Source organism: Ipomoea triloba, chromosome 4 (assembly GCF_003576645.1).
Source record: "Ipomoea triloba cultivar NCNSP0323 chromosome 4, ASM357664v1".
Taxonomy (NCBI): domain Eukaryota; kingdom Viridiplantae; phylum Streptophyta; class Magnoliopsida; order Solanales; family Convolvulaceae; genus Ipomoea; species Ipomoea triloba.
In genome coordinates this window covers 22,536,461-22,546,286 of record NC_044919.1, presented here as the reverse complement: position 1 = coordinate 22,546,286, position 9,826 = coordinate 22,536,461, and positions in this window count along the sequence as shown.

Sequence of the window (9,826 nt, the reverse complement as noted above, 5' to 3'; positions counted from 1 at the left end):
GTAGAGGGGGGGGGGGGGAGTGAACAGATTCACTATGGTTTTGAAAAATTTCGCGTTTCCATGTCATTTTATTAACAAATTGCAAATGAGTTTCGTGTGGAGTGTTTTGAAGAATTCCCATAGGTATGAAGGCTGAAATCAACTAAAAGAGAGCAAAAACTAGTAAAAGGAATAATCAAACCACACGAGAGCACACAAAGACCAAAACAGAAACAACAAAAGGAACGAAAACGAAGAAACCCACGCCCACGAGCACCACCACGCGTGTGAGCTGGCATGGAATTATTCCAGTAACCGTCCACGCCAGTCCACACCCGTGTGAGCAGGCGTGGGGCGGCACCAGAATCCTGCGCGATGTTTTAGTATTTAAGGGACATTTCAGCTAAGAGGTGGGAGTCTTTTGTCAATTTTTCACTTCTCTCTTTAGGTTAGGGTTAGATAGGATTAGGAGGAGGAGGAAGAGCTCCTTAGAGAAGAAAACTTGGATCTCCATAGTCTTGAGATCCTTTGGGTAACTTCTTGCATTTAAAACTTGTCTTCTCTTTGGATTTCTCTTACTTTTCCTTTTCCTTAATGTTGTTTACTTTTTATCTTGATCTTGTAAATATGCTTTTCTATTTGAATGAGATGATGTTGTTTAGGCCTATGAAGGGCTAATCCCCAGGATAGGGGCTAGGTGGAATGGAGATTTGGTATTTATGATCTAATCTATGAATGAGTTTGATTTCTTTGGGGAATGATGAAATTGTGTGTATGTTTTGTATGATCTTGTTAGATCGAGGGCCCCGATCTCTTCAAGAGCTTAGGATCATCTCTTTGGCGAGATATCGCAAAGAGATGTAGCCCACTACCCACATCTCCCGCTCTTAATCTGAGAAGATGAGGTCCGGAGGGAACTTGTAGACAAAGTGTTTGACAAAATTCCCCAACCGACTGAGGATTTGGAGCTTGAGTGTGACGCCACTCAGGACAATGTTCCAAGCTCCTTCAACCATAACTCAATGGAAATCAATACTCTACCTTACGCCTTGAACCAATCTCCACGATACCATAGCCCCCATCCGCTTTTATTTACATTTATTTACCTTCAATTATATCACTCTTTACACCCTCACTACTTCAATCATTCAATCTCTACATGTGTGACCTTGATGTTATCCAAACACTTCAAGATAGGAAATCCGTATATTCTCCAATTTGCCATCCGCGAGAGACACGACACTCGGGGAGTTCATGACTCTTCGTTTTAACACCTCCATATCACACATCCACCTCACCACATACTCACAATCATCTTGTCAAAATGGCGCCGTTGCCAGGGATGGCAAACGGTGAATTTAAAGTTTTACTATCTTGATTCATTTGGATAACTTGCTTATTTCATTTTCTTTTGTTTTGTTTTTATTGCTATCTACGCTTTCGCATCCACCTTACACTACTTGCGCTAATCTGTGAAAGGAGTTACCTCTTGTGCTCCGATTTTTTGTTTGGAAATTTGACTGCAGGACCTCTTTAACGCAGTCATGGATCCATCTCCACCTGATGATCGAGCTTACCAAAGTCATATACCATACGGAAGAAATCCCTACTATCCTTCACCACCCCAACCACCATATCCACCACCTCAATACTATCATAATTACCCTTTCCCTTACCCACCTACTTTTCCATATCCAATACCTCCACCACCAATTTATTATCATGAACAAGCTTACGTAACACAGCATTTTCAACCCCAAAGATATCCCACTCATGAGATGCCTCCACACTACCCTCCAATGCACTTTGACGAGCCAAACCATCCAAATTCTGAAAATTTTGCGAGCAGTGACCCATCCACGCGAGCCACACGCGTGTGTGCCGGCGTGGGAGCTCACTGGAACAATTCCACGCTGAGTCACACACGTGTGAACGATGTGGATAGAGCCAACACATATGCTTATTCTTCTACTTCCCGAGAACCACCTCTTTCGCCCGAACACAACCAAACCACCCTCGAGCAACGCTTGAATGATTTTATATGAGAAACGCGGGAGAAGAATGCTAAACTAAAAGAAACTATCACAAAAGAGATGCTGGGAGAAATTCAAGAGCTTCGTCACGAAACACTCTCACCACTCCAAACGGTTGAGAGCACACTCGCAAAGATTATGGAAATGATCCAAGTCCAGGGAGAAACAGATGTGAATGCTGTCACACTTAGAAGCGGGAGAGCACTTCCATAAGTTGTTCCACCTCCGCTACCCTCAGTCCCGACACGAGAACCAATGATGGACGATAATGAGACTTCTAAAGCCACGCAAGTTGAGCAAGCACTCGAAGAAGAATTCAGAAGGGAAGACGTACAACCACAACCCTCTCGGAAAGGAAAAGAAATCATACAAGAGCCACCACCCGTGCCGAAAGCAAAACTTCCATTTCCTCAAAGATTCCGCACTGACATCGACAACGCCAAGTATGATAAGTTCTTACAAATGCTACGTCAATTACACATTGACATGCCCTTTATTGACGCACTAGGAGAAATGCCGAGGTATGCCAAATTCCTTAAAGATCTTTTGTCTAACAAAAAGAGATTGGCTGAAACTGCTACTGTTGTGTTAAGAGAAGAGTGTTATGCTATATTACATAAGGATGTACCCCGGAAGTTAAAAGATCTGGGAAGCTTCACTATACCATGTAATATAGGAGGTCCTACTTTTAATCGAGCCTTGGCAGACCTAAGTGCTAGCATTAACTTGATGCCTTTTGCACTATATGGAAAATTGAATTTAGGGACTCTTAAGCCTACACGCATGTGCATTCAGTTAGCTGACCGATCCACCAAATACCCCAGGGGTATAGTGGAAGATGTTTTGGTCCGAGTCGATAAATTCATTTTTCCAGTGGACTTTGTGATTTTAGATATGGACCCAAATGTAGAGATCCCTCTAATCTTGGGCAAACCCTTTTTGGCGACCGCTAGAGCTTTGATAGATGTGGGAGAAGGCAAACTCGTTATCCACGTAAGAGACGAGTCCGCCAGCTTCGACGTAACCAAAATTATGAAATATCCTCTAGATGGGGATGAATGCTTTTTCGTCGACTATGTGCATGATGAAATTGATTATCTATGTGAAGTGCCCAAAGCCAAGAGGCATGATTTTAATTGGGAATGTCCCATAGGTGCTAAGAGTTGTAATGAAAATACTTTTGAGCATGAGTTTAACACTTTACATATTGCTTTACACCGAGAGGTTGATCGTTTTAATTTGATTAATAATGATTATGCTTCTGAATTCGTTGAAAATATAAACTCTGTTGGAGAAGTCTCGGAGGAAACGGTTGGAAATGATGGGGATGAATTTGATGAATATGAGGTGGAATTTGATGAGGGAAATAAGAAAAGAAAGGAGGACGGTGAGATAATACAGGAAGGAGAGTTGAAACCTTTGCCTGCACACCTTGAGTATGCTTACTTAGGAACAGGGAAGGAGTTGCCAATTGTCATTGCTACAGATCTTTTAGCTATACAAAAAGCACAACTGATAGCAGTGCCGAAGAAAAACAAGGAAGCCATTGGTTGGAGGATGACTGATTTAAAAGGAATTAATCCGGCCATTTACACACATAAGATTCTATTGGAAGAAGGATCCAAACCGGTAGCAGAACCGCAGTGTCGACTTAACCCGAACACATTTGAAGTCGTGAAAAACGAGGTGATCAAACTTATGGATGTCGGAATGATTTATCCCATTTCGGATAGCACATGGGTCAACCCGATTCATGTAGTGCCCAAGAAAGGTGGAATTACAGTAACTGAAAATGATAACAAGGAGTTGATTCCCACAAGAAAGACAACTGGATGGAGAGTCTGTATTGATTATAGGAAGCTCAACGAAGCCACTCGTAAAGACCACTTTCCGTTACCCTTCATAGATCAAATGATTGAGAAAGTAAGCGGGTACGGTTATTATTGTTTCTTGGACGAAATGAGTGGATACTTTCAAATTCCAGTAGCCTTGGAGGATCAAGAGAAAACAACATTCACTTGTCCGTTTGGTACATTTGCTTACAGGAGAATGCCATTTGGTCTCTGTAACGCCCCTGCTACCTTCATGCGATGCATGTTAGCTATCTTTGAAGATTTCATTGGCAATTTCATGGAAGTATTTATGGACGACTTCACAATTTTTGGAGAAACTTTCGAAGAATGCCTTGGAAATCTAGAGAAAGTTTTAGAACGATGCCAGCAAATGAATTTGGCATTATCATGGGAGAAATGTTATTACATGGTCACAGAAGGAATTATGCTTGGACATAAAATTTCAAAAAAAAAAAAGGAATTGAGGTTGACAGAGCTAAGATAGCAATTATTGAAACCTTACCACCACCGCACAATGTGACATCCCTGAGAAGTTTCTTAGGACATGTGGGATTCTACAGAAGATTTGTTAAGGACTTCTCGAAAATCGCAAGACCGTTGACTAAACTATTGGAAAAAGACGCAGTGTTTGAATTAAATGAGGACGCAATGAAAGCATTCCAGAATTTAAAGGATGCCATGGTACATACTCCAATTCTTGTAGGACCAAAATGGGATCAACCCTTTGAGTTGATGTGCGACGCGAGAAATTTCGCTGTTGGGGTTGTGCTAGGGCAGAAAAATGACAAGAAGTTTCAACCTATTGCCTATGCTAGTCGAATGTTGACGAAGCCACAGCAAGCCTACACCACGACCAAGAAAGAACTGTTTGCAATCGTGTTTGCATTAGATAAGTTTAGATCATATCTCTTAATGTCAATGGTCGTTATTCACACTGATCACGCAGCTATCAGATTTCTCATGTCTAAGCCTGAAGCAAAACCAAGACTAATCAGATGGATCTTGCTGTTGCAAGAGTTCGACGTGACTATCGTGGACCATAAGGGAGTTGAAAACAGTGCAGCAGATCACTTGTCAAGGCTGGAGAATGATAGTGGACCAGATATGATTGGAGATGTGAACGAGTATTTTCCGGAGGAAAAGTTGATGGGTCTCTATCTCACGCCCTGGTACGCTGATCTGGCCAACTACCTGGTCGGAAAAGAATTACTAGAGTTCTTGGATACACATGTCAAAAGAAAACTAATAGCAGAATCTCGATTCTATTTCTGGATGAGCCATACCTGTTTAAAGTCTGTGATGATCAAATAATTCGACGTTGTGTGACAGAGGCTGAAGGACATGAAATTCTAGGAGAGTGCCATCAAATGGGCCATCACTCGGCAAATAGGACTGCAAGAAGAGTACTTGAAGCAGGATTCTATTGGCCCTCAATATTTAGGGACGCTCAAATTTGCGTAAGAAATTGTGACAGATGTCAACGGACTGGGAATATCACTGGGAAAGATGAGATGCCACAGAATTATATACTGGCATGCGAGATTTTTGATATATGGGGATTAGACTTTGCATGACCATTTTCGGATTCCAAAGGTTTCAAATATATCCTTATAGCAGTGGATTACGTATCAAAATGGGTTGAAGCAGAAGCACTTCGGAATAATGATGCAAGGAGCGTGACAAGATTTCTAAAGAAATTGTTCACAAGATTTGGAGTGCCCCGAATTATCATTAGCGATAGGGGAACACACTTCCGGAATGTGCCCATGCGGAGATTACTTCAAAAGCAAGGCATACAACATAGGGGAGGAGTTCCAATTCACCCTCAAACTACCGGACAAGTTGAGAATGCAAATAGAGATATCAATGCCATATTGGAAAAGACGGTAGCTCAGCATAGGAAGGATTGGGCTGACAAGCTTAGTGACGCGCTATGGGCTTTTCGGACTGCTTATAAGACACCGATAGGGATTACTCCATACAGATTGGTATATGGCAAAGCATGTCATCTTCCGGTTGAGATCGAGCATAAGGCGTATTGGGCCATTAAAAAATTGAATGAAGATTTATTCATCGCCGGACAGGAGCGAATGTTTCAACTGAATGAATTGGGAGAATGGCGTTTGCTTGCCTATGAGACATCCAGATCTTACAAGGAGCGATCCAAGTTTTACCACGACATGCATATCAGGAAGAACAAAGAATTCACTAAAGGAGATAAGGTGTTGTTATTCAATTCCAGACTGTGACTATTTCCTGGAAAGCTTAAATCGCGATGGACGAGGCCGTATAATGTTACAAAGGTTTTTCCTTATGGAACTTTAGAGATCATACATCCCGAGGAAGGAATTTTCAAAGTAAACGGCCACCAAGTCAAGAAATAATATGGGATGGAAAATGCTCAGGGGATAGTCCAGTGTTGCAGGCTAGTACCCTGGGATGCTGAGTAACAAGATCCTCATATCACTCTCGTCGAGCTAAAGACGTCAAAAATAACGCTGATCGGGAGGCAACCCGATATTTACCTTGCTTTGTTATTATCTTTACCTTATTTTATCAAATAACCCTCCAAGTTGAGATTCTCTATTTTGTTGATTCTATAATTCCATACAGATCTCGTTGCAAGAACATGAGAATTATCTATTCAAGAATTTGTGAGCAACATGACGGGGGATGCTTACTAGGTCCTTTACCTCTTATCCCTTGTATATTTATTATGTGAACCTCATGTTTTCATTTTAAAGTGTGGAAAAATGCATGTTTTGTTGTTTCTCTATTTTATTATATTCTAAGTCAACATTGAGGACGATGTTTGGTCTAAAGTGTGGAAAGAGTTGTGCTTAAAATGAAAATATTTCTTAAACAAAGCTCTATTTCATTTGTTTGAAAGATAATCAAGCCACATGTATGTGTTGTTATTCATTCTATCTTTGGAGAATGCTAAATCTGTGCCAAAAAGTTCCTCTTTGAATAACCTTGGAAGTACCCCTACCTTGACCTTTAAAAATTTGAAAAATTTGCATGCTTGTGTGGTATTCGCCTCTTATTTTGTAAAGACCTTGGTTAAGGATCTCTCGAAGTGGGAGTGTGCAACCCCTAATTTCAGAAAGATAAGTTAAGCGAAGCCCGAAATTGAATAATCATAGAATAGAATATGGGGCAAAATGAGAGCTTTCTGTGAGCATTGAGTGAAATATCCCTTTTTCCAAAGTAAAAGGCATGAGGGGTTGTTGTTCGGAGAAAAGAGTAGAAAAGGCAAAAAGGCCAATCCCCGAGATAAGATACGAGGAGAGCCATCTCGCTAGGTGGTGAGCAACCATAGTCTTCAAAATACGTAAATGTTATATCTAGAGTCGGTTGCTCACAATAAAATGGCTCTAGGAGATGAGAAAATTGAGATGAGGAAAGCCGCTTCGCTAGGGTTCAAGCACCCATTGCACTGTCTTCGAAAAAGCATGGAGCTCCATGTGAAGTCGGGTCGCTTGATGATGGTACCCTAGGAAGTGAGAACAATGAGTAACCGCCCAAGCCACTGGCGGAGAGAGGCCCATGTATCTATTTTCACTTACTTTTATGTTGGGCTTTGGCGATAAGGGAGGTCGATTGATTAGGTTTTGTACATCGTTCCCACTAGGGGGATCAGCTTAAGGCCTTCGCACAATAAGAGGTGAATGAAATTTTGGATTGTATGCTTGACATTGTGAAAACTTCTTAACTGTCAAACTTGTGACCAACAGGGGTTTTGATTTGTTTGAATATTCATAGCAGTGTATGGCACATTTTTATCATTCCTTGAAGATATTGTGAAGGATTCCACATCTCCTGGTAGATTGTGTTTTGAAAATGCTTATCATTGAGCATATCTTTAGCTTAGATACTTTTGGCATCTAGATGAGAAGGCTTTGAATGCATAATTTGCTCATGGACGAGCAATCTAAAGTGTGGAAACTTTGATAGACGCCAAAAGTACCTAATTATCTACAACTAATTAAGCTGATTTCTTGCCAAAACAAAGTCTTAGAGAATGCAATTACGCGTTTCCATGTCATTTTATTAACAAATTGCAAATGAGTTTCGTGTGGAGTGTTTTGAAGAATTCCCACAGGTATGAAGGCTGAAATCAACTAAAAGAGAGCAAAAACCAGTAAAAGGAAGAATCAAACCACACGGGAGCACACAAAGACCAAACCGGAAACAACAAAAGGAACGAAAACGAAGAAACCCACGCCCACGAGCACCACCACGCGTGTGAGCTGGCGTGGAATTATTCCAGTAACCGTCCACGCCAGTCCACACGCGTGTGAGCAGGTGTGGGGCGGCACCAGAATCCTGCGCGATGTTTTAGTATTTAAGGGACATTTCAGCTAGGAGGAGGGAGTCTTTTGTTAATTTTTCACTTCTCTCTTTAGGTTAGGGTTAGATAGGATTAGGAGGAGGAGGAAGAGCTCCTTGGAGAAGAAAACTTGGATCTCCATAGTCTTGAGATCCTTTGGGTAACTTCTTGCATTTAAAACTTGTCTTCTCTTTGGATTTCTCTTACTTTTCCTTTTCCTTAAAGTTGTTTACTTTTTATCTTGATCTTGTAAATATGCTTTTCTATTTGAATGAGATGATGTTGTTTAGGCCTATGAAGGGCTAATCCCCAGGATAGGGGCTAGGTGGAATGGAGATTTGGTATTTATGATCTAATCTATGAATGAGTTTGATTTCTTTGGGGAATGATGAAATTGTGTGTATGTTTTGTATGATCTTGTTAGATCGAGTGCACCGATCTCTTCAAGAGCTTAGGATCATCTCTTTGGCGAGATATCGCAAAGAGATGTAGCCCACTACCCACATCTCCCGCTCTCAATCTAAGAAGATGAGATCTAAAGGGAACTTGTAGACAAAGTGTTTGACAAAATTCCCCAACCGACTGAGGATTGGGAGCTAGAGTATGACGCCACTCAGGACAATGTTCCAAGCTCCTTCAACCATAACTCAATGGAAATCAATACTCTACCTTACGCCTTGAACCAATCTCCACGATACCATAGCCCCCATCCGCTTTTATTTACATTTATTTACCTTCAATTATATCACTCTTTGCACCCTCACTAGTTCAATCATTCAATCTCTACATGTGTGACCTTGATGTTATCCAAACACTTCAAGATAAGAAATCTGTATATTCTCCAATTTGCCATCCGCGAGAGACACGACACTCGGGGAGTTCATGACTCTTCGTTTTAACACCTCCATATCACACATCCACCTCACCACATACTAACAATCATCTTGTCAAGTTAAGAACTCAGTCAGACTAAGATTTGCAATAGAAATGTCTATACACTTTTATTTTACATTGCACCATTTGTAGTGGTTAAAACATTATGGCTTGGTCTATGATATGAAATGTAAGATAAACGTAAGAGCAAATGAGTAAAGAGAGAAATTTTTATAGTGGTTCAGATATTAACGAAGCTTAATCCACTCTTCTTCGCAACACGTGAAGGATTGCACTAATCTTTTTTTTAGTACAATAACTCCTCCAAGTATGCTTCATTGATCACAAAGCCGGACATCACACTTCTACCAGATTTTTTAACTTCTTCCAAGTCTACTACGCCTCTTTCTACTTCTCCAAGTAGAGAGTGTTGTTTGAAGATTGATTTCTTGTTTTCTCCAACTGAAATTGTGGCTTGAGTATTTCTTGAATGGAATAATGAAGCGGCTTAAGATTTCCTTCATCTTTCATGATTTGAAGTACCACATAGTATTTGATGTGATCTTCATCCTTCTTCTTTATGTGTTCCATAGCAGCCACTTTTTCCTTCATCTTCCTAAAGTGCAATTTATGAATTAATGAGTTGTCAAGATTTTTGTAGAGACGCAAACCAGAAACTATTTAAATTTTATTTAATAGGGTTTAAGGTAGAGAACTACATCACAAGATGATTTTTACTTCATTTACCCTTTCCC